General features: G+C 33.8%; 2 long non-coding RNA genes across 2 annotated transcripts in view; one reads left to right on the plus strand and one right to left on the minus strand.

The window, feature by feature from the left end:
• The window catches only part of LOC141506055 (uncharacterized), a 59,760-nt gene extending 41,164 nt beyond the window's left edge, over positions 1 to 18,596 (minus strand). Inside the window, exon 1 of the long non-coding RNA XR_012473760.1 lies at positions 18,207 to 18,596. This is a non-coding gene — a long non-coding RNA (uncharacterized LOC141506055). The remainder of the gene's footprint in view (positions 1 to 18,206) is intronic.
• Positions 11,660 to 25,018, plus strand: part of LOC141506054 (uncharacterized) — a 61,092-nt gene continuing 47,733 nt past the window's right edge. Inside the window, exons 1-2 of the long non-coding RNA XR_012473759.1 lie at positions 11,660 to 11,823; positions 18,220 to 18,358. This is a non-coding gene — a long non-coding RNA (uncharacterized LOC141506054). The remainder of the gene's footprint in view (positions 11,824 to 18,219; positions 18,359 to 25,018) is intronic.

The following is a 25,018-nucleotide window of genomic DNA, read 5'->3' on the forward strand; positions in this document are numbered from 1 at the left end:
TCAAACTGATACTACATTAGTTTAAAAAAAAAGTCACTTTAGATTTTTTTTATCGGTACTGAACCTTCATTCAATAAAGAATCTTGTCTTTTAAAATAAGCTGCAGTCTTCCCCAAACTCTCTCATCTAATATTGGTATAACTGATTATTTCCCCTACACATATCATGATACCATGAACAGAAAGATCACTGGAATTAGGGTCAGAACACTGAGTTTGAGTCTGTTTGAGTTCCATGTTTGAGAACATGGAAATGCATGTCACTTAAACTCTGTAGCCTTTATTTCTTCATCTATAAAAGTGGGAATAACAAAACTGGTACTGTAACTCATAGGAATGAAAGAGATTTGAGAACTTAGACCTATTGTAATTTTTTAAGTTAAGTGACTTTTAACTTAGAGCTATTATATTTTATCTTAATTTAAATATATCATGCTAAATTATTAATATATTTTTGAATTTCAGTTTGGTCATTCAGTAGATTAGTTATCTTTTCTAGCTTGGTATCTATTGTTAATTAAGTATATCACCTGAATTTTCATAAAAATGATTGATAAGAGTGCTAAACAGAACAAGGTAAAAATAGAACATGATGCATCCCTAATGACATTCTTCTTGGTTGATAGTGATTCATTGATGGTTTAATAGCACAATGGTTAGAGTACTGGATTTGAACTCAGAAAGATCTGAGACACTTATTAATGGACACTTATCAGTTATGTGACCTTGAGCAAGTCACTTACCTCTCTCCAATTCAGTTTTCTCATCTCTAAAGTGGGGATTACGAAAGCACCTATCCTATCAAATGTGATAAAGTACTTTACAAAAAATAAAGTACTTATATAGATGCTATTATTATTTTTCATTATCATTATTAATATTATATGTTGGGTATAACTGTTTAACCAATCCTAAACACACTCCAATCCATACCTCTCTACTAGTCTACAAAGTTGTCATCAAGAATTTGCTCCAAGAACTTGATGAAATCCATATATCTCATGTTTATATTTCCCCAATTCATGAATGTAAGAACCCCACTAAAAACTGTTCATACATTTAGAATTGGATGGGACTTAAGAGGTGATTGAAGACAATCTCCTCATTTTTCAATGAGGAAACTGAAAAGCGGATAAGTTAAAGTTGCTCTAGGTGAAGTGGATTTTCAAGATGTTATTACTTCAATTCAAAATACATTAAACCATTAAATTTAGCAGCATAAAAATAGAGAAGTTAACATTCTCATTGGTCAGTAGCTTATTTTCAGTCACTTCTTATTTTGATTCTAGCAAATGAGCAGGAAAAGGTAATGATTTTGGTTTTTGCTTTGCATCAGTTTTCATCTATTAGTATGAACCAATACAGAATGCTAAGAGTGTTAAAGAAAAATTTCTCTTACTTGGTAGTCAGTTTTAAATGAAAGGTCAAATACTGCAGTCTCATAGAATTCTATCCAGAAATCAGATGAGTTTCATAGGACCTGTTCCTTGTGACATATGCATGACCCTTGGTCAAATTTCAAAACCTTGCATTTAAAAATTCATTTTAGAGTCTATGGAAGACCCCAGAACTTTTTTTATTATCCATAACTTAAAGAGGTTTATGACTTCAAGTTCTTCTATTGGATATAATTTATTTGGGTCTAGAAATCTGAAAAATTTAAAGCAGCTAGATATATACTTTTGTTAATTTGGGGCTTTGAGGCCCTCTTGGTCATTCTTTCTCAATAGAAAATTAAGTTGACTTCTGCTCATTCCTTTCTCAGCTGTTATTATAATTTTATCTTATTCAAGAAATGGATCTATACTTTTTTCCCTCTTATTTCAAAATTCCTTAGTATTTTGGGGAATGTTTTAGCTGAGTTGGACAGGGTTCTTCTAACAGTTCCTGATCCTTTTCTGCTTTCAATGTTGATTAGTCCCCACTAATCCCACTAGTGTACTGTCTACAGGAAATTTTAATTTAAAACTTCTTTTATTAACAAAAAAATAAATTAAATTCCTTAAAAAAGAAAAAACACAACTTTTTCTAGAACCACATTGGTCCCTTTAAATACTTCTCCCTTTACTTCCTCATTGGGATAATCTGAGATTGTATAATTGAGAAATTCTTTTGTGAAGAAAAATGAGCAACAAAAAAAAAATCTAAAAAAATAATATTAATTCACCATCTTTTGGCTTTTTTATTTTTACTTTTTGACAGACACCTGAACCAAAAAAATAAGAAAGGTCAACTGAAAAGGTGGAGAATGCAAAATCCATATGAAATCAATTGGTCTAGTGCTGCCAAGCTAACCATGGGCAAGACTCAAAATTCAATACATCTAGGAACTTTATAATAGGCTAATTTTTAAGTTGTTAATTTTATTTGATCCACGAATGATGTTATAAATGTCCAAATGGCTCTTGACAGAAAAAAGGAAAAAGAAAAATTTACCATCCCTGGTAAATTACATAAACTTGATGTAAACCAGTACCTCTGGCTATTTTTCATAGGATAATAATGTTTATTTATCAGTTATAAATTATAAACTAAACATTATCAAACATCATCTCTATCATATATGTAGCATGATCTACAAATAACAGCAAAATGTTATATTTTCTTTGTCCTTCAGAGAACTTGGTGGCCTAAATCAGTATTTAAAGTACAGTTATTTTTCCAAGTGTCATATTGAAGAAGATGCCAGTTACTCACATTGTGTTAATTTGAAAATTAAAATTAAAATTAACACAATGGAAAATTCTGTCTTTAAAAAATACCAGAGTCTGTCAGGTGGTCAAAAACATTTACTCAGGAACTACTGGATATAGAGTACCGAACTAAGTAGCATACAGAAATAGAAAATGATTAGGCATGCCTGCCTTTTAAAAAACAAAGCGAATAGTTCAGAGACATGACACATAAAACAACTGAGAAGCACATTACTAAACACAAATTAACATAATTTAAAATACATAGCTAAGTACTCAAGGGGTGACAAGTAGAAGATGAGGTCAATCACTGAACATTTATCAAGGAGATGATGAGCATGTCCTGGCAGAGAGAAAGTGTGCATGGAATAAAAGAAAGAACAAATGGACTATGAAAAGGTAGAGTAAGCACATCATGGGGTGGTGAAGAGAAGGGATGTGAAGATAGCAAGCAGATTCATTTTATTGATGGAAGGGGTCTACATAGAGAAAACAAAGAGAAATTAGATTGGTCATGTGAGAAGTGATGAAATAAAAACTGATGAAGTTTAACCTGGCATCTATGTACAAAAGGAATGGAAGTGGATAACAGAGAAGCAGACAGACTAGATCAGAGAACATTATAATAATTAGTTAGAAGGTGATGAAATTATGGACTATGATGGTGACTGTGGGAAGGAAGAGAAAAGGGAGAGTCACTAGCTGAGAGCCAAGAATCAAGAAAAGTTGATGATGGATTGGATATAGTCACAAATAAGGAAAAAATAAACAACAATTAACTTTGTTCTACAGGCTTGGGGAGTCTTTGAGGATATTTGTGAGATTGACAGAAGTAAAAAAAAGATAGTTATACGTATTCCCATTACTATCACTATAAGTGAAGTGTCTCAGGGAGCCATCCTTAGCCCTGTGCTTTTCAAAAATTTTATTAGTGATATTGATAAAGGTAGGAAGTTGGGAGGGAAGGCCAATTTCTCAATTAGATCTCCACAAATAAGAAAAATCAGATGAACCTAATAAGGAAAAACTGAAGGAGTGTAAAGTCCTGTACAGGGTTCAAAAAATCAATTGCAAAAGCACAGAATGTGTGAATATTATTAGATAACTCTCTCTCTCTCTCTCTCTCTCTCTCTCTCTCTCTCTCTCTCACAAAGGACAAATTCAGTATGAATTCAGAGAGTGATCCATCAGTCAACAAAGCTAATTTGCTATAAGAAGTAGCAAATTCAGAACAAAGGAGGTGATAACCCTATACTGGTAAGGCAACATCTGTTGTTCTACATTTGGAGCTAAACTGTGGGTGCTCCATTTTAGGAAAGACAGTGACAAGCTGGAGCAGTTCCAAAGGAAGGCAACCAGAGGACTGGTTGATGGAACTGAAGATATTCAGCCTGATCAGATTTAGTGGAAATTCAAGTAAGGTCTTTTTGTAGTAAAATTCTATCATACCTCAAGGGACATAAATCTTATTTTCTTGATCACAGAGGGCAGAATTAGTAGAAATGGGTAAAAGTTGAAAAAAAGGAAAATTTTAGTTTAAGATAATGAAAATCTTTATTATTATTATTATTATTATTATTATATAAGAACCATGCAAAAAATGAAATGGCTATAATCAAGAGGAAGAGTTTTTAAGTTGTAATGGAGGTGTAAGAATAAATGCTCATGTTTATATAGTCCTTTAAAATTTTTAATGCACTTTAAAATATTATCTCACATTATCCTTGCAATTACCCTATATGCATATATTATTATTTTTACAGTTCATGAAACTCAGGCAGAAAAGAATAGTGATGTGCCCAGGGTTTTGCTATTGTTATTGAGCAGTTTTAGTCATGTCTTACTCTTTGTGATCCTATTTGAATTTTTCTTGGTAAAGCTATTGGAGAAGTTTGCCATTTCATTATTCAATTTATTTTACAAATGAGGATACTGAGGCAAACAGGTTTAAATTATTAGCTCAGGTTCACTTAACTAGTAAGTATCTGAAGATTTGAAATCAGGAAAATGAATCTTCATGCTCCAGACCCAGTACTGTAACCATTTAATCACTTAACTGTCCTTTTTACTTATTTCCATCACTATAAAGTATATTAGAGGTTATATTTGAAGTCAGGTCTTCCTAACTTCACAACCAACATTGAGTTCACTATGCTACTTAGAAGCCAAGTAGAAGGTGAATAAAAACCTTTTTTTCTTTGATATCTTAGAGAGAATAGTTACTCATTCATGGGTTGAACTAGATGATGTCAAAGTCTTCTGTTGCTTTGTGAATTCAAAATTCAATAAACATTTATTAAGACACTACTATATGCAAAAAACTGAGCTAGTACATGATACAAAGTTTAGGGAAAATATGATTCCTGTCTTCATGGAGTTTTCAATGTTATGTATAAAGGAACAAGCAAACCCATCTAGTAAAACATAATACATGATAGAGTACATGGAGTAGATAAACAAAATGGTGTATGGGTTAGGAAGGGGGAGGAGAAAGAGAGAAAATTGGGAAAGAATGAGGTAGATGTAGAGAACCCTCCCTGGAAGAGACAACATTATGTAAGTCTTTAAACCAGAGAGAAGAATTCAAGAGATATAGTGCAGTGGAAACAGAAGGGTCAACTCAATTGAAAATATGCCCAGAAAAATTTATATTCGGTTCAAAAAATATTTTTACTAAATTCAAAACTATAGTAAACAAAACTTTGGCATAACTGGAGAAAATTTACATCCTAGAAAATAACTATAAAACTACTTTGAAATTTTGTCTATAAAAAAGTTCATAATCCAGACCTCTACTCATGATCTAATCATTTTTTTACTTGAGAAATCTGTTTTTATGCAAATATTAAATTTATACTCCATACTAAATGGAAATGGTTGCTTTTGATACAAGCTTTGTCTATACTAGTGTTTATAAACACTTCTATGATGCAATGAACATTTCAAAATCCCAGCAATAACACACATAGAAGAGGAGGGTGATTTTCCTACAATCAAAGCATAGAGACAACCTCACAGTTGTGTACATTTTGGTATTCTTATAATAAATTTGGCCTAATGGGGTGTTCTGCCACCTCTTATGTGGCAACTACTGTCCTCACAAGCCTTTTAGAGGAATCTGACAGTCATATGTCTTGTAAATAGTCGGTGAGAGAAAAGGCCATACTATATTTTAAGTTGCTTAAAAACTATTTGCAATTAGGACACCAAAATCTATTGGAATCCACACAATCACAGCACCATTTGCAGGCTTGCTGCATATGCACTGCATGTATCAGGATTTACAGTGTTCCATAACCAAGGAAATTGTGATACAAGATTGCATTTACTTTTATCTTACCCAAAGTAACATTATCTTCTACAACCATAAAGAAACTTCACTATCATATAAATCTATTTAAAGGAATTGGCACTGCTACAATAAAGGCATCTACACTGTGGCTTATTCCCTGCAAATCACCCAAATGTTAGTAGCTAAGGAAAGAGACTTTTGATTTCTTTCTGTATTGGCACGGCAAGCCCCCTCTTGCTCTGTACACACATATCCCTCAACTTCTGTCAAAAGCAAGAACAAATTTCCTAACCAAAACTGAAAAGTCCTTGGCTTTTCAAATGACTATAAATTGCATGGCTAAGTGCATATGGCCACAGGGCTGTCACAGTTACTCTTCTTGACAATTCATCATACCATACTAATTCTATAATATCATTACTGCGTCTCTTCTCACTGTACTGATCCAGCCAGTTAATTTAATCAACTAATAATAGATTCAGAAATGGATGCAAGGGGCCCTAGCACTTCAAATTATATTACTAGAGATGCACAGCAGTGAAAGTGGTGCATTCCTTACTTGCTGTTAAATGTAACCTCCAAAAGTTAGTTCTTCCTAGAGTTTGCTAGGAGAGAGCCATGCATGCTTGCCTCACTATGGTACAAATTAAAAATATCTTTCTTTACTTCTTTAAAAAAAATCAAAACAATCCAGAATCTATATCATGTGGTTGATGTACTCATACTTCAAATATACTTTTTGTGCTTAAACAAAAAGTTGATTTTACTATTTTTAAGTCCTACTATGGAAAATGCTGTTGTATACAATAGGGAAAAAATCAAAATCTAAAGAGTTGGTAGTAGAAATCAGAGTTGTATGATTAACTACAAAGTGAGCCATTCAAGGATGGACAATTAATTTTATTAAATTTTAATCTTCTCTGCAAATGTCAATGATAATTAAAAAACATTATTCTTTAACATCTCAGTCCATCTTGCATGTCATGAAGAGTAATATATTAAATTAATACAAAGAAAAAATAGTAGTTCCAAAGCCTAATGATGAAGAAAAAAACAAATGAAATAAAAGGCCAGAAAATTATAATAAACATTGTTTACTGAAGCACATAGAATAATTTTTTTTTAAATTGCTGCTCTTGCTCTTTAAAGATTTATTTATTTGAAGATAAAGTAAGATTTTCTTAGGTCAAAAACTTATTGACTGTCTCTATTACTTTAGAATAGATTGTAAAAACAAAAAGAGAAGCTCTTGGTAATATGGTTTACTTCGGATCCAAGTTTTTTTAAAAATATATATATAATGCACATGTGCAAATATATGTACATTATACCTGAGTTCAAATCTAGTCCCAGACCCTTATTAGCAATGTGACTCTGGGCAAGTCACTTAACCTATGTGTCCCTCAGTTTCCTCAGTTGTAAAATAAAGCTAATAATAGCATCTATCTCCCAGTATTGTGTTAAGGATAAAAAGAGACCCCATTTGTGCAATGTTTAATATAGTATGTGACACTTAGTAGGCACTTTATAAACATTTGTTTCTTTCCTTTCCATGTGGATTTGGACATATATACACACATGCAGATAGATGTCTGTACTTCTATTCTCATCAATAAGTGGAGACAATGAGATGCTATGGTGTGACATATTGGAAAGATCACTGAACTTAGGGTTAGGGAAAACCTGGGTAATAGCTATATGATTTTGAAAAAGTTTCAGTCGTGCTGAACCTCAGGTGCCTTATCAAAAACAGTATTAAGACATGCAGTACCTGCTTCTCAAGTTGTGATGAAGAAAATATTTTATAAGCCTGATGAAGGTGTTATAGAAATGCAGACTGAGTTAAACTACACCCTTGTAAAATATTATTGCTACAAAGATGAAGCAGGTCCTGCACTGACTTTGAAGTTGGGTGGTCTGGGTTTCAATCTTAGCTGTGCCTATATATTACCCTTATGAACCTTCTCTCTGGACTGTTTGCTTATGTGTAAAATGAGAGGGATGCAGACACATTAGAAAGTCTCAAGCAGCTCAAAATCCTGTGATACTTAGGAAGTAGTTTAGCTTACAAATCCCTTCACTGGAGAATCTTCTAGACATTTTCCCCCCAATAATTTACCACAAAACTGTCACCATTTTAGACAGTGATGTTATTAAAGAATTATTAGACCCAGAAGAAAATTTAAGTATTATCCAGTTGAAACTCAAATATTTTATAGATAAGGGAACTGAGGCTTAAAGATGAGAGCAGTCCATGTTCCCAAATAACAACTGCCACTTATAGGAAATTTCAATTTGTGCAGAATACTTTCCTCAGTAAAACCCTGTAATGATACAAGTTTTGCTTTCTCCATTTTGCTGCTATTGTTCAGTTATATCTGACTCTTCATGACTGTATTTGGGATATTCTTGGCAAAGATACTGCAGTGGTTTGCCTGTTGCTTCTACAACTCATTTGATAGATAAAGGAACTGAGGCAAACAGGATAAAATGACTTGCTCAGGGTCACACAGCTAGAAAGTGTTTGAGACTGAACTTGAACTCAAAAAGATGTCTCCCTGATTCCAAGTCCAGAGTTCTATCTACTGTACCATCTAGCTGTCCCTATTTTCTCATTTTACACATGAGGAAAAATGAAGTTCTGTATCTTGCCCATCATCAGATTTTCAATGTCTCATGGATAAAATGTGGATCTCCACTCTCCAAGTTTCTCACCCTTTCCTTGATGTTATTCTATATCTCATTAGTTGTAAGATCATAAGACTTCTTATTGAATTAATTCTCACCACAGAATAAACTCCATTCATCCTATGAGCTCCACCTTTAAAATCATTCCCAGTTCTATTAGATATGATTCTAGGATCTTTCTGCTTTGTGAGGGACTGACTGAGCAAACTTTACAGTTTAATTGAAGTAAGGAAGTTCTATTAAAGAAACTCACTCAACAGGCTTCTTACACTGACATCTAGAAACTTAAAAAAATTGTCTTCACATTTTGATGGCTGTGTTTCAATGCAATTTGTTTCATTGCAATTCTAAATATTCATAAACATTATTCTAAGGAGATGTACACAGTCTTTATCAGTTTGCCAAAATGGGATTGCCACAAAGAAGTTTTAAAATCTCAGCTAAAGGAAATCCCATAGAAGAAATTCTCTCCGGCTATGCAAATTGCCAACTCTTCAATAGATTACAATCTGAGCTGCCTGGAGCATTGACAAGTAAAGTGGCCTATTTAAGGTTACCCACACCCAGAATCTCCCAGAGTAGAGATTTAAACACAGTTTAAAGTTTTGGGCTTCCCACTCTACTTTTCTAAACACAATCCCTTTTCTTTGTCCCTTTTCTCCTTTTAATTGTTAGCAAAGAAATAAACCAACCATCAAACACTCTATCCCCAAGACCTAGGAGATTATCTAAATTCCCTTGGGTCTGCCTGTCTCAAGTCTCTCTTCAATCCAGTTCAGTGTCCAGTCACCCACTAAAGTGATTTTTCCTAAAATGTATGTCTGATCAAGTCACAAACACTTCCACTCCCTACTCAGATAAATTACCATAAGTTCCTATTGCCTCCAGTTAAAACAAACAAACAAACAAGATGCTCTCTCCTACCTTTCTAGTCTACCTAGACCTTACTCTAGAATACATACACTTTGATTAGGTGACACTAGCCTCCAGGTTATTCCACAAATAAGACATTCCATCTTTCAGCTTCTCAGACTTTCTCTCTGGCTGTTCCCCAAGCCTGGAATGCTCTCTGTCTCTGTCTCTCTCTCTCTTTCTCTCTCTCTCTCTCTCTCTCTCTCTCTTCCTCCTTCTTCTTCTTCTTCTTCTTCTTCTTCTTCTTCTTCTTCTTCTTCTTCTTCTTCTTCTTCTTCTTCTTCTTCTTCTTCTTCTATTACTGACCTCCCTGATTTCCTTTGTTATTATTCGGTCACTTCAGTTGTGTTGGATTCTTCATAACCCTGTTTGGGGTTTTCTCAGCAAAGACATTGGAATAGTTTGCCATTTTCTTCTTCAACTCATTTTCAGATGATGAAACTGAAGGAAACAGGGTTATGTGATTTGTCCAGGGATACATAGCAAACAAGTGTCTGAGGTAAGATATGAACTCAGGAAAATGAGTCTTCCTGGCTATAGGTCCAACATCTATCCACTGCAATCTAGCTGCCCTTAGTTTTCTTTGATTGCTAAAATCCCTCCTCCATATATATATATATATATATATATATATATATATATATATATATATTGTTTTTGCTTTTTTGTCTTGTGGCTCTATTTGTAGTCCCATAGCTTTTACAATGCTTGGGACATTGTAGGTGCTTAATAAATGTTTATTGAATTGAATTTTTACAACAGTAAAGAACAATGTAAATAATGTTTTAGTATACCATGGACATCCAAACTCAAGATTTCTGCAACTCCAATGCATTTTGAATTTGAACTTTTTGGGGGTGGGATGTATTCATTAATATATCTTTTCAACAACAAAAAATAAGATTAATTCTATATTTACAGACTATGAAAATAACCTATAAAATCTATAAAAATACATTAATGTCTTTATAGATAACCTATAACTCCTTCAGAAATGTACCCCCTTTCTTTGACTACAGAAAAGTAATGATGAAATTATTTTGTGCTAAAATGTCACCCCTATTTGTTATATGTGTATATACATATTTGTTTATTTTATATATATATTATATATATACATAATATGTGCATATATATGTTTTTTCTTGTATTAAAGAAAGAAAAGATGGAATGAATGAAGGGGGGCAGGACCAAGGCACAAAAGGAACTTTACTATTATGAAAATGACTTTGCACAGTCATTTTGAGAACTGAGTGTAAATTCAGTAAAATGTCCATCCAATGTCACCCTTTACTAAATGTGATTCAGATCATGTTTGCCTAGCCTAAAAGCAAGGCATCTTCATGAGTACTGTAATATAACAAAACAAATAATTTTCCTTTCATCAATATACAACAGCTTTGTTCATTATTGAGAAGCGTTAGGTGGTAAAGTATTGAGTGCTATGCATTTTATGCTTAAATCAATGTACTGTCTTGCAGTTATGCCACCTAATGTGTTTTTAAGTCATCCGCTACAGAGATCAATGTGATTCTTATTTGATATTCAGTGTTAAGTTCAGCCTCATAAATTTAGAATTGCACTCTGTTATTTTGATGGTTATATATTAACCACGTACTGAAAGTTTTATGATTTTATACTCAGCCTGGCTGTAAATCACAGCAGTTCCATACATAAGGCATAGGGTCTGGCTTGATTTTTATTGCCCTATTCAGGGGGAAAACGGATGGATGGGTGGATATTTGAGGGAGTGAAACCTATGATATGTTTGGATAAATACCAGAGGTGTGTGAATATTAAATACATGCTTCAGAAGATCCAAATGAGATAATCCATGGCAACCTGGTAGCACTGGATAGTCACCATGTGATAGCGTCATAGACTGCCAAACCTTTATATTTTAGGGTACTTTTCCTGGGCTTGGCCCTGACCTGGTTTGATTTAATGTCACTGCTGCCTGGTAAAGCAGACACTACTGTGACTACATAATGACTGAGTTTTACAAACTGAGTTGTCTTGCATGTTAAATAAAATGCTACTTACTCGGAAAGATTTTGGTAGCTGTATGACCTCATTGTACATATTTTTTCCTACTCCTTTCTCCCTCTGCCCCCTGCCCCAAAGGTTAAAAAGGGCCGTGTCAACATGAGAACTGTAACAAGGGGAGAACAGCTGGGGCTTATCCCAGGAACTGACATCCAGGGTGCTCACATCTGGGGGTTGTACTTCCTCCCTAGGGGTAAGCGAGCTTCCTTTTCTGGATGTTCCAGAAATCACTTTTCTTGCATCTTATACTCTAAGACTTTTTGCCTTTATTATTTCATCTCAAATCCTGAAATAATCTGTTGGTCTTTACTGTGTAGAGGTTGAGAAAAAAAGAAAAAAGAAAAACCTGGAAACGGATGATGATGATAAAGCAGGTTCAAAGGCTAGCAAAAGTTGAGAAAGAAAAGTGGAGGGGACAAAGGGACTATTCTCTGTACTGTCTCAGACCCACTTCTCTACCAACTTTCTTTAACTCAGGTGAAAAATTATTGCTCATGTCTTTGGTCAATATTGTTCTCTTGAAATTCTCATCCAAGTACAATTTTCTAGAGGTAATACTGAGAGATGAAAAAAAAAAGTTCTGAACTTTGAGTCAAAAGTTCAAAGCTCCAATTAACTCAATTTTTAAAAAATATTCAATAAATATTATTATTTGTAATTTTTCCAATGGAAGTAGAGAACATTTGATAGAAAAACTCAATGACTCATTGACTACACTTCCCATCTTAGTTCTTTTTGGAGTATGTCTATCCTCATTGGAAAATTTGTTCTTTACTACCAATGATATATTTTCTGATGGGTTCTCATCTCTATAACTTAAACACACAATATCTTAGACTGTGGTTTAAGTGAGAAGCATTACAAAACATTTCAAAAAAGGATAACACTGGACCAAGACTTTGATCAATTAGAATTTAGCAGCCTTTAGGCAAGATACAGTTGACCTACACACTTCTATTTTTCTCTTCTATTTCCAAATTCTCTGAAAAATGCATTTCGCAACTTGTCTAGAACTCACTTGCTAAATTCCCCAGATATGTATGTGTATATATATATACACACATATCTATATATATATATGTACACATACACACAAACACACACGCATACATACACACATTTATATACACATATTTCCTGATAACAAATTCAAGTCAAAAACAGAAATGCTGCTTTTGGGCATCACATCTTGATCAAGGAGCCAACTCCCTCCAATATACAAAAGTACACTTGACTTCACCTTAGGTACAAAGTCAATTGCAGTTGTCTTCTCTGAAAAGATGACAGGGAGAGTTTGCATATGACTCTAAATGACTACATTTGCTTATGTTCACCCTATACACCTTATGCATATAATATAGTATGCATTACCTCTCCCCCAAACTTGAACACTTTGAAAAACTGAATTTGACATAAATGAGTATACAGGCCTAGGAGTCCTAGAAATTCTAAGATTGTCCCATAGGGCTTTCTAGAAGTGATGAATGCAGCCTAGGTCAATGCCTAAACATTTCAGCAATGTTCTTAGTTATAATGACAATTATTATTTTGTTTAAAAAGGTTTCAAAAAAATACTTGTATTTGTTTTAGACTGAACCTGTGATATCACTAGTATGAATAACTTCCAGTAAGGAAACTCCCTCTAACAAAGTAGCTGAACTCTGCAAATACTCTCGCTAGAGAGACACTTTGGATCACTGGGAGATGAAGGAACTTGACCAGGTTATACAGCCTGTATGACAGGATGGTAGAACTTCCTGTCTCAGAGAATTATCTTCTACATACTAGTTGACCCCTCATATTTTTAAAGATTGCCCCCTGAGAAGAGGAAAACAGTTTTTTTTGGGGGGGGGAGGATAGAGTTTCATAAGTTTTAAAGCTTTAATTTTATTCAATTCAGGAAAAAAATGGATGAGAAGACAAAGCTTCAAAATTAAATTGATTAGAAATATAAAGAGACCTCTGTTCTTGTTGGTGATAAGTATAATATTAAATTCAATTAATCAGATACTTATTAAACACCTAATATATATGTAGTATAGTACTGTACTAAAATCTGTAGGAGAGGAAAGAAGGGGAGATTTATGTTTTAAATTACAAAGTTCTTGCCCTCTGAGTTTATAATCAATTGTAGGGAGTATGTAAGTGTGTGTGTGTGTGTGTGTGTGTGTGTGTGTGTGTGTGTGTGTGTGTGTGTGTAGATGTGAGATATATAATTTAAACTATAATATAGGGACAAAGGAAAGATTCAAAGTATAAAAATAGAAAGCATGAAACAGGAAAGAACATTTTTAGCTATCAGTGGGAAAAAGTAGGAAATCAGGGACAAAGTTTTTTGACTGGAGGACCATATTATAAAAGAAGGCTGAAAATATAAATTGAAAGCAGAATATCAAGGATATTAAATGCCAGACTCCAGACTTTGCATTCTGTTCTACATACAAGTGGGAGCCACTGAAGGTTTTTGAGCAGGGGAATGACACAATCAGAATTTATTATTAGGAAGATTACTAAAGAGTATTATTAACAAATACCTTCAAGTTCTAGTAGTCTAATTATGCAGATAAGCATGTAATTATTTGTTAATTTTATAATTATTTTTTACATTTACTTTCTCATGAAGTCTGATATCTAGCAGGAGATTTTTTAACCGAAAAACATTCAACAACTCCTAATCCATGAAAAAAAAATTAAAAACAAATACAAGAACTCCTAGAAGTTGATTATTGGCTAGTCCTTGACCTCACCTTTGAGGCTCTTATAATCTTCAGCAGTTTGAATTGTCTCTGCACTACAGGGATGCTAGAAATTTTTTATTTTACAATTAACAAAGGACAAGAGAAACTTTTTTTTGAAACATATGTTTTGAAGTTAATTTAAACTATGCTGTTAATTTGAAATGTAGTAGCCCAGAATGTGGGAAATAACTATGTTAGAATAAAAGTGTAATAACAAATCCTCCTGATAAACAGAAATTATTTCTTAATTAGTGACTGTTGAAGATCATCTCTCTATTTCAGGGCAGCTTGGTAGTGCATAGAACCTGGAGTCTAGAAAACTCATCTTCCTGAGTGCAAAACTGGCTTTAGACACTCACTAACTGTGTGACCCTGGACATTTCATTTAACCTTGTTTGTCTCAGTTTCATCATCTGTAAAATGAACTAGAAAAAGAAATGGCAAATAACTCATATCTTTGCTTTCAAGAAACCATGAGGTCACAAGCAGTTAGACACAACTGAAATTGAACAACAGCAACAATCACCACAGCAGCAGCAGCAACAGCAACAGAAATATCAACCATATCTGCTTTCCTATAGGCTTAGTAATCAAGAGGTGAACATATATCATGTTGAAGTTTGTTATATGTATTCTATATACATATAAGTATGTGAAAATGAACAGAGGTGAATTAAACAGATATGTTCTATCTACTCCATTCCACTTCTCCACTTTGATTCCTTGTCCTTGATCTCTGTAGATGCCCATCTGATAAACTAAAACTAATGTTTTCAGTCATTTGATATATTCCTCTTCCTAGGATTATTTGCATCACAAAGGAAGACAACTGAAGAAGATAATGAATAATCCTTAAGAATATATATTTTTTAATTTTCCTATTTCTGACCCTGAAGCACCTTGTAGGGGAGATTTCTTTTTTTTTTTAAGAATGGGATAAGACAGTCTTCCCTGTATCTTTCAAATTATAAGCTATATGTAGGTGATTGGCTATCTATACCATATACACATATGTGTGAGTATGATGATTTCCTACCATTAGTTATTGTGTATATAATCTTATATGATTCAATAAGTACTAAAAGAGATTTAATCAACTTAGACCTCTCAAATACATACATGCACAAATCCTCAGAAGCTGCCAGTTGGAGGATGGCACAACATTTCTAAATTCCTACTGAATCCGGAGCCAATCTGCAACTTCAATAAATAAGGTTGACAGAGAAGTTGCATTCCTTTGAGAGTTTCTATTTGAAATAATTTTAGAACTGCTTTATGTATACCAAGGAAGCTGTCAGTTTATCTGATCTTCAAATACACTGTGAACTCCACAGGGAGATTCTATGGTGAACTACAGACTGTTCACTTAAATGAATTTAATTTTTTTACAAGATGAAGGCTAGCTACTATATTCAATAACAATAAATTCTATATTTGGGGTTTTGTTAACTCTCTTAATTGAGTAATAGGGGATAAAGATAAAATAAAGACCTTGCAAAAGGACAGTTAAGTGAATTTTATGTCTATACCTCAGAAGAAAATAAATCAATTCATTGAGCATATGGCTTATTAGGTTTTAATAGTTCTTTTCCAAGATGATTCTGAGTCCCATATTTTGAAAGATAGGGTAGTGGGTTGTTTTTGGAGATTTGCCGATGTATGGATAGACCATCTGTTTTCATAAATGAAAAGGAGTCAAAGATTTTGATTGCTATTTTCCTAATCAAGATCAATTCTAATACATTTCTAATATGCTGATTAACCAAAACTGACATCATATCTTGGAGGTGTTTATTGGTATCATTACCAAATGGATATCTGACTGCCCATGGATGGTTCTACATACTCCATACTGAAAATTGCTCTACACAATAGGGATGAGAATAATTGCATTGTAAACCATTGGATTATTTTTATATTATTATTTTACCCTGTTATTCAGATTATGAGATACAGATGGATATGTGACCACTTTAGTTAGTTGGAAGAGGAGACTGGCTTCCATTACTTTTGGGAAACTTTCAATGATACTGAGATGCTTACTGTCACTAAAATCTATCTCATAAACACCAGTATTCTCCCAGTGATGCTATCTGATTATAAATCATGCCAGTGCCAGTCTCTTAAGAGAATCAAAAAGGTAAGCAACCAAAGGGCAGTGGAAACATGCATGTAAGGTTTAAGGAGGCAGCAACATATTTATTGCTGTGATGACTTAAAGGACAGAATTAATGTAAGCAATCACTAAGTGCTTATATAATGATAAGAAGTGATGGCTGATCATATAGAAAAAAATGAGATGGCAGAAGGAGAATGGTAGCTTTCTGTGGTTGCACAGGCAGAGAGAGCTCATGGTTAGGAGTCTGGAAAACCTGGTTTCAAATCCTGTCTCAGACTCTTTAACTTCACTGAGCCTTATTTTCTTTAATAAAATTGGGCTAACAATAATGATAGTACCCACTTCACAGTTTTTTGTTTTGTTTTGGCATATAAAATGCTTTGTAAATTTTATAGAGCTAAATTATTTGTTTGTTTATTCATTCATTCACTCATTCATTCATTCATTCATTTGTTTGTCTATCTATTTATTTATTTAATTACCAGTGAATATTCTACAACATACTGAGAGTATCTTGTATAGATTTATGGGAAGATAAAGGTGATGTAAGGGATGAGAAAGTAAGGATAGGTTGTGGTATGCAGAGACTAAGGAAACTCCACCTGAAAGAGATCACTAGATCATCTAAATATTTAAGCATTATTTCACCCAGACTTCAGAGTTCTAACTAGGAACTTTTTCACTTGAGTCACATGTGATGAGCAAGATGGAGAGGGAAGGGGTGCATACAACACTACAACCTGTGGTTAGGGCATGCAGTAACTCAGAAGAAAGTCTGAATTGCCAGGAGAGGCAGTAACCTCATTGAGTTCATGGAGAGGCTGAGGGAGAGCAGGGATACAACCCTAAGGACAGAATCTTGGGGGTGGCAACCCATGTTATTGTGATCACAGCAGTTGTCATGGAGTGCAAATGAACTCTACCCTGAGATGCCACTGTTTTGGCATAAAGCTCCATTCTATATTACAGACTTTAACCTTTAATTTTAACACAACTTTATATATACATATATATATACATATATATGCATATATATATATATATATATATATATATATATATATATATATATATATATATGGAAGGAGCAATGGAGGATGGCTGCTGCAAAAGCAATGAGATGGAAAATAGAACATCATAGTTAAGGAGCAATAAGTTGAAAATTAGCCATATTGATTAGACTATAAGGAACATGGAGGGGAGTGATGTGTAAGGAAACAGGACAGGTTAGGAAAGTCTAAATTCTCTTGTGAAAGGTTAGCATTATTTACAACAGTTAAGCAGCACTGAACTTTTGGTTTAGCTTACATATTTAAAGACAATATAGCTTTCCCTTTAAAAATTTTCACTTCAGAAGTTAATAAAATCTGAAGGTTTCTTTTACTGAATATTTCCAAGATGAATATTAGTTTTTACTTTAAAAGCTTGTCACAAAATTAGTATTTACTTCTATCAACAATAACTAACAATTGTAAATCTAAGAAGCATAAATCCATAAAAAGTTTGCAAAAGTGTTTTCATGTATTGTTTCATTTGAGCCTTATGATGAACATATGGGATAAGTAACAAAATTGTTACATTGTTGCATAATATTTTACATTATATGTTCTATTATTAATATGGCATCATAATCAAATGAGATAATATGCATAATATTTGCAAACCTTAAAATTCTATATAAATGTATCTAAGATTACAAATGTGAGCCTTCAATCTTACCCTCTTTTGATAGGTGAGGAAACTTGAACTCCAAGTGACTAAGAGACGTCCATGGTCACAGAATTATTAAGTGCAGAGATGAGACCAAAACTATCTCTTTTGTACCATGCTGTTTACCAGTCAATGGTATGCCAATAACAGTCATAAAGATGGTATGTATGTACTTTCTTTCTATTTCAAAGGCACCTTCACAAGCTACTGCTATTTTGGTAACATTTTCAAAAACAAGTCCATGTGGTATGCCATCATAAAAGTTGGTCCTATTTCATCACACTTGGTAGGATTTCTTTGTCAACTCATAATAATGAACTTGGAAAGATTCAGAGACTTTTGGGAGGTGGTGCTTTGACTCTGGTGCTTCAAAAGTCATAAAAAAAAGAAAAGATACCCTCTGAACTTTGCATAAGAATTCTTTCAATTGATCAATGTATAACATGGAACCAATGTAAAGACTAACAGAATGTCTTCTATGGGGGGTGGGGGGAAGGAAGCAAGAATGGGGGGGAAAATTGTGAAACTCAAAATAAATAAAATCTTTCTTAAAAAAAATTCTTTCAAATCCAAATGTGCTGAGGGGTGGAGTGGACATACTGAACTTACTGGAGCAAGCTTTCCATTGAAAACTTTCTAAAATTGCCTAGGAAATATGATGGCTCTTCAGAACCTTTTCCTAGTTTTAAATTTTTTTTAAAATAGATCATAGATTTAGAGTTGGAAGAGACCTCAGGAATTATCTGGTCTAATTTCCTCATTTTTTCTTATTGATGGTAGAGAGGTTATAACATATTATCTTGGTGGTAAGTACCAGAGCAGGGCTTTGAACCCAATTTCTCTAACTCAAGATTGAGGCTGCTCCTCCCATTGCACCCCAAGATCTGAAGTATTCTCAGAGTGCCATCAATGGCAAAGGGATTTAATAACAACATTTTGAAGATAGTAATATTTATTTATCAAACATTAACTAGAAAATTAAATACATATCAAAAATGCTTAAAATTTTCAGATGGGAATATGGTTAATTTCTTCTATTTTGCTATAAAATTTTCTTGATTTCCTCTTATGAAAGGGTTACAGTTTACCTTCAGACAACCCAGACAAGTATTTATTGATTTAGTAAATGTATTTCAAGATGAAAAGGTTTTGGGGGTTAAGTTAGGAAAAGTAAGTTAGGAAAAGAGCTGTTCTATTGAATTAAAATTTCTTATAATGCCCCATGGCAATAAACTATTCCAGCTGTTCTTAATCCTCAGTCAATAAACATTTATTAAGCACCTTCTAAGTGTCTGATTCTATGATATTTGCTGAGAATAAAAAAGAAAGGCAAAAGTCAGTCCCTGCTCTCAAGGAGTTTATAGCCTAATAGAGGAAATACTGTGCAAATGACCACATACAACAAGCTATATATAAGCTAAATTAGAGAAAATCGACAGGAGGGCACTATAATGAACAAGGAGTGAATGAGAAAAAAGTGTTTGTTTGTTTTGTCTTTATATCACCAGCACCTCACAAAGAACTTTCCACAAAGCACTTAAATGCTAGTTGGATTAGATTCCACAGCTTCTATAAAAACATTTTTCCCTAAAAGTTTTTTCTTCTAAAGAACACATAATTCTTTTATTTTCTATTGACCATTCAAAATATATCTTCCCTTCTTTTCTCCCATCTTGACTCATAGTACTGAAAGCTATGAGAAAACAGTCCACTCCTCCAGATATAGCCTGCAGTAAAAAAGTAAATGTATGAGAGACAGATATCCTGCTATTTGATTTTAATTTCAAAACTGATTTGAGGCCCTGGATTAGTGTTTAAAGATAGCCTGTGGAGCAGCAAACATTTAGTCCACGCCTACTAATGCCAAGCACTACTATAAATGCTGAGGTTATAAAACAAGGCAAAGGAGTTGCAGATAGGAACTAGACCTGTGATTTAATTGATAAACTGGTCTGGCAAAGGAGCTTCCTTTTACTAATGAATCCTGTCAGTCTACTGTTTTAGATAGCTCAGAGCACTGAGAATTTAAATGACTTGATCAGACTTACACAGCCAGGATGTGTTAGTGGGTAGGACTTGAACTCAGGTCAGCTTTTGATTTTCCATGCCACTTTGGCATTTATCTTTATGGATTTCTGTGCCATTTAAGCATATAAAATCTACTCCAGAAGACACATGCCACCATGACCTTTTAGAATTAAGGGAATATTTTTTTTAAGGAAGGGATTCATTTATGTTAACTTACAGCACATATGGTAATTTGACATTTCTCACCTTATGTGTACAGCATTTTGGCAAAAATATACAGGGAATACAGGGAACATGTGGTTAGGAAACACTATTCCTTTGCTGATATCTGACCTGAGAGCAAGTACTTTTAGCACATCTCAAAACACTCAATGAGCTTGCTATTATTAACTAAAGACTGCATTTCAAGTACATTATGGCATCACTTGAAGTAATGGCAACTGAAATGTACCTACTTAATGGAATCGATCTTTCATAAAGACTGCAGTAAAGTATTATCAGAAGTCACTTATTGAACTTTATTTCTGAATGATATAATAAAAAGTAGCACATCAAGAATAAAAATGCCATTTGTCACCTGCATCTTTGGCACCTCAGAAAATGTTATCAAGAAGAAGTAGGGGGCATCGTTTGAGTGATGTGACAAATGTAAAGAATACTTGCCCATTAAAGTATCATGCCAAGAGATCCCAGGTGCACTTGACCCTCAGACTTTAGGACTAAATTACAACAAACCCCTGCCTCTCTTTAATTAGGCATGTGCAGAGGCATGTGAAGGATGCCCTGTGGTTCCATTATTTTCGTACTGCACACTAAGGACATTCTTCTTCTTTCTATTTATCCATAGTCCCAACCTTCACAGAATTCTTGGGATTAGAAATGACCTGGGAGAATAAGCTTTGATGGGAGACATTTTGCTAGATCTGTAAACACTTCAAAGAAATACCACAATAAAAATTCTGCATTTCCTTCCTTCTATAATTGAGATGAAATGTAGATGTCATATCCTACTGGAAAGGTCATTAGGATTTAAGTCTCATAGCTACTGAGTTCTGATCCTATTACTGTGTAATTATTGACAATCACTTAGCTCAATTAAAATATTATGAATCCTAAATGCATAAACAAACATTTCAGAATGCAAAGAAGAGTAAAAAACTTCTATAACAAAGTGTGAAATTCTGTTAACAAGGTAGTTAAAAAATGCCAAATTTGCTCTATAATCCCATTCCTTTCTGTGCATTTTAAAAGTTTTACTGATGTTCTTTTTAGCATGTGTATCTATCATTACCCATTAACCTACTACCTTTCCCCCTAAATAGTGCTTCAGTGCTTTCTTGTAACTCAATGTGCCTTTAAAAACTGGGAATGCTGTAGTTAATAACAACAATAAACTAATTACTGTGCTCTGGGGTTCAAAGAGAAGGGTTCAATTTGAAGATTTCAAGAATAACTCTAAAACTTCTCAAAAGATAGCTCATTCCATGTGCCACCATTAGCTATATTTCTTTTGGGAATATCAGGATTTAGCTAATACCATGCTGAGTCCTCAGCTATCATATAAATACTGAGACTAACAAAACATGAAATATAAGTCAGATTTGGTTTTCTTTTTTAAATTCATGCAGAAAACAAAGGATTCATACTTGAACCCCCAAATCGTAAGATAACTTCCCTTTCTTTTCCATTAGACCTCCATATTCTATCTCTGGATCTATATAACCCTCATATAGACTCATAAATCTATTGTGTGTCTTCCTACTCTTCTAAGCTCTGAGAAAACTTGATGTTGGAGACCTATATAGTTCTCATCATTTATATTACAATCCCATTGAATGGTTTCCTCTTACATAAGAAGGTAAAAACTTTATAAGAGAGTTTATTATATTATAATTATAATTATATTATATATAATTAATATATAGTATTAATTAATTAATATAATAATATAATATATATTATATAATTATAATTATAATTATATAATTATATTATAATTTTAAGAGAGTAATTCAGCAGTCCCCTCTGGAGGTTCTACCCTCCCTAGCAACTACATATTTCTCTAAGCTTCTAGTAGTAAGCTTCAAGGAAAGGATAGATCTGGGTTGGTCCTCATCCTCAAATCTTGACATACTCCTCCTTACCTTTCATGAATGCACTAAACAACAGCTCCTCTTCCAATTCTTTCTCTCTGAACAAACTCTAGAGAAGCTAGCATCCCTTTCTTTGAAGTAACTCTATTTTGCTTCTATATATTGACTGGGCAAGGGTTTCTATATATATACTCTTGGACATATACCTGTGGGGATAATGGTTAGAGCACTGGACTTGGAATCAGGAAGACTGATCTTCCTGAGTTCAAATCTGACTTTAGACATTTAAACTGTGTGACCCTGGGCAATTTACTTTGCCCTACCTAGTTTCCTTCTCTGTAAAATGAACTGAAGAAGGAAATGACAAACCAGTCAGTATCTTTGTCAAGAAAACCTGAAATTGGATTATGAAAGGATAAGTACAACTAAAATGAATGAACAACAATAACAAAGACGAGCTTCACTAATGTATAGGGTTCTCTCCATGAAAAGGACACTTGTATCTGATTTCCTATTTTCCTTTCATTTTCTTTCTAGTCTTTCTTTTGAACACCAAACCTAAAGACAAAGCTCAGATAAGTGAAAAATGTGTAAACTTAAGTCAGTGTCAAAACAAGGTTTCAAAAGTGGAGCAATGGAGGTTCAGTACAGGGGAATTTGCAATTTGCCTCAGGAATTCAAATCTTATCAAAGACACACACTCTGAGAAAGAAAGGAATCATTTAGGTTATTTCTAGAGATCTCTGCTGTTCTTATTATTACCATTATCACATACAGGTTTCAAAATGTTTTTATTTGGATGACAATATTGAATAACTTGGGGAAAAGATGGTTAGACAGCAGTTCTTCTGAAAACGAAGTTGACAAGAACTATGACAAGGCAGCCACAATAAGGCAATACAATATTGCATATCATTGAGAATAGCAATTCCATGAATAGAGAAGTTAACATTAAATATAAAAAGAAATATCATGATATTCTGCCCTCATCAGATATCATTTTGGGGTGCCATGATTTAAGAAAGACATTGATAAATTGGAGTGTGTCCAGAAGAGGGTAACCAAGATGCTAGAGGGACTTTAAGTCCATGGCTCAATTTGAGTCCATATGAGAATCAATTGAAGGAAAATTGTGTTTGGCCAGGAGAAAACAAGATTCAAGGGGAGCCTGAGAGAAGATGGAGTGGAAAGGCAAAGAGGCAAAGTTTGCTTAAATATCAGAAAAAAATTCATAATAATTAGAGGTGTCCAAAAATGGAATTGATTGCCTTGAGAGGTAATGCATTTCCCCCTCCTTAAAAGCCTTCAAAGAGAGACTTACTGACCACTTATTTCACTATAATGTGAATGCCTTTCCTGTCTGGGTTGGAATAGAAAGTCTATCAAGAGAGAGGACTCGATATGCCATGTTGTCACCAACATTGGGAGACAGGTTAGCTTAAATGGTGAAAGATAATCACCATCAAATCACTGTATTGATGATTAATCTGTTGAGAGACAGCTTTGGATATACCATGTTTTCACCAACTTGTCACTAGAAAATCATATACTGGCACTTTGCCTAGCATTACTGGGGCATATGATACCTTGCTGATATGAGAGGAAAAGCATATCCAGAAGACCAAGGATCCTGTGCATTCAGATTTTCACCAGAAGTCCTATCCCTATTAAATCAGATCATGGGATGAAATGATTCTAGAAAAGGCAGTGAGAAGGATGTCTTTGAACAACATTCCTTTCACTTATAATAAACAAATTGTGCAGGTCAGGTCATCATCTATATCATGGCATTGCCCCCTTTAATTATGAAGGATAACTACCGTACTGGAACAGACAGATGTTGATACCACTTTCAACTTTCAAAATCTGTGATTATATGAAAAATAATAACTACAGTGCTAATGCTATAAAGGCCCCCCTGAATAATTTTAGAAACAAATATTTCAGGTACTTGTGCTATCAATCCATGTCCTTTATTTTGGTGTCTATTAATAGTTAGCATTTGTCTTAAACAAACTGCTCTTATTTTTTCAATGCTTAATTGAAATTATGGTATAATTATTAAAATTATGATTTTTAGTGGCAGCTAGGTGGAACAGTGGATAGAGTACTGGCCCTGGAGTCAGGAGAGCCTGAGTTCAAATCTGACCTCATATAATTGATAATTACCTGTGTTCCCTTGGACCAATCACTTAACCTCACTGCCTGATAAAAATAAAAAGAATAATAAAATAAAATAAAATTAGGATTTGCTATTAATTCATATTTAGTTTAATGCTAAAACATGCTAATAATTTGATCATTACTTCAATCTCTGACCAGACTACAAGCAGAAATACTGGAGGAGAGAGCAAAATTAAGTCAATTAGAACTTTGAGAAGGTCACACACTTTCAGATTTATGGAAACAAAGAATTTTTCATAAACAGTTGACTTAGGGGCAGCTAGGTGGTCGAGTGAATAGAGCACCAGCCCTGGAGTCAGGAGTACCTGAGTTCAAATCTGGCCCCAGACATTTAATAATTACCTAGCTGTGTGGCCTTGGGCAAGCCACTTAACCCCATAGCCTTGAAAAAAAAAAAGAGTTAACTTAGCTCTCTTATATTGGTAGTGCTGTATAGATGTTAATTTATTCATCGGTATCCTTGGTTTTGTTTGGTTTCTTTTTTTTTTTGCTATGTTGTTGTTTTGACTCTGTACT

This window comes from Macrotis lagotis, chromosome 1 (assembly GCF_037893015.1).
Source record: "Macrotis lagotis isolate mMagLag1 chromosome 1, bilby.v1.9.chrom.fasta, whole genome shotgun sequence".
NCBI lineage: Eukaryota > Metazoa > Chordata > Mammalia > Peramelemorphia > Peramelidae > Macrotis > Macrotis lagotis.